This window comes from Chrysochloris asiatica, unplaced genomic scaffold (genome assembly GCF_000296735.1).
Source record: "Chrysochloris asiatica unplaced genomic scaffold, ChrAsi1.0 scaffold00019, whole genome shotgun sequence".
Taxonomy (NCBI): Eukaryota; Metazoa; Chordata; class Mammalia; order Afrosoricida; family Chrysochloridae; genus Chrysochloris; species Chrysochloris asiatica.
The window spans coordinates 23,917,504-23,918,869 of NW_006408537.1; the positions used below are offsets into that span (position 1 = coordinate 23,917,504).

General features: G+C 39.8%; 1 protein-coding gene across 1 annotated transcript in view; it reads right to left on the minus strand.

Moving 5' to 3' along the window:
* B3GAT2 (beta-1,3-glucuronyltransferase 2 (glucuronosyltransferase S)) overlaps window positions 1-1,366 on the minus strand; it is an 82,015-nt gene that overhangs the window by 66,521 nt on the left and 14,128 nt on the right. The window lies entirely within an intron of this gene.

Below are 1,366 nucleotides of genomic sequence, written 5' to 3' on the forward strand. Positions count from 1 at the left end.
CTGTTCCGTGGGAGAAAGATGAGGCTTTCTGCTCCTGTAAAGATTTACAGCCTCAGAAACCCTGTACAGGGTCGCGATGAGTCGGAACCGACTCCACGGCACATAACAACAACATCGAAATGCCTAAGGTGAAGTTGATACACAGAAATTAAAAAAAAAAAAAAAAAAAATCTGTTTCACTGAGGACAGAGGAGTCGAGGCCTTTGGGTCAGCCAGGCATGAAGCTCTTATCTTTCAGTTTCCAATGTAGTGCTTTATCTACCAAATAGCAATTTTCTGACTGTCATGCATAGTTGGTCCCTGAATGGACACAAAGACCCTTCATGGCATATATGGACACGGATAGTTTAAAGGGGATAAATTCCCAAATCACCAGCATCTTATACATGCGTATATCTGGCCTGCCTGGATAGCAGCTCTGCCTTCCCTCTGCGTGCTTATGACCGCCCTGCTCCCACTTCATGGAAGATGGACCAAGCTCTCTCCAGTCCTGAGTCTCACTACATGCTCAGTCCCACCAAGATAAAACTCTGGGGGTACCAAACAAAAGTAATTACAGATATCAGTGTCTTTATTAAGAAAATCAATGTCTCCAATTCTTGGGCAATAAATCCTTGTGTCAGACAGGAGGCTACTAATTATGTGCTTTTAACGATATCAACAGATGACTAAAATAATTTTTGGTGAAAGAGCACCATATTGCTTTGAGCTTCTAGCTTGGGAGTTCAGAAAACTCAGGAATACTGCTAAACTACATGCTTCAATCCTTATCTACTTCTTCATATACGAAAGGTTTCTCAGCAATTTACATTTATTACGACAAAAATGGACTCCTGGTGTGGCACTGTGAGTTAATGCACTGGACTGCAAAGTTGGGTTAAAGCGCAAAATCGGTGGTTCAAGTTCACCGGCCGCTCCTCGGAAATCCTATACAGGGTCGCTACATGTCGGAACCGACTCGATGGCACTTAGAAACAACCAGACAAAAATATGAACATAATAGATACTAAGTCCGATCTCTCTTTAGCAATAAGTAACATTTATTTATGAATGCAAAATATATGATCAGCAAAAAAGCTCCATCTATGCAGCTAAGAAATCAACTTCTAGTAAGTATAACTTTTATCCTTTAATAGTAAATTAGCCAATTTTATAACATTTGTGTGGCTTTGATTACTTGTTTACTGCTAATTGTAATATTAAATATATCCCCAATGAAATTTTTAACACTTAAAATTTTAACACTTAAATGTTAATTGTTGTTGTTGTTGTTAAGTACCATGGAGTCGGTTCTGACTCATAGTGACCCTGCAGAGGGTTTCTGAGGTTTATGTGAGCAGAAAGCCTCATCTTTCTCCGGTGGAAC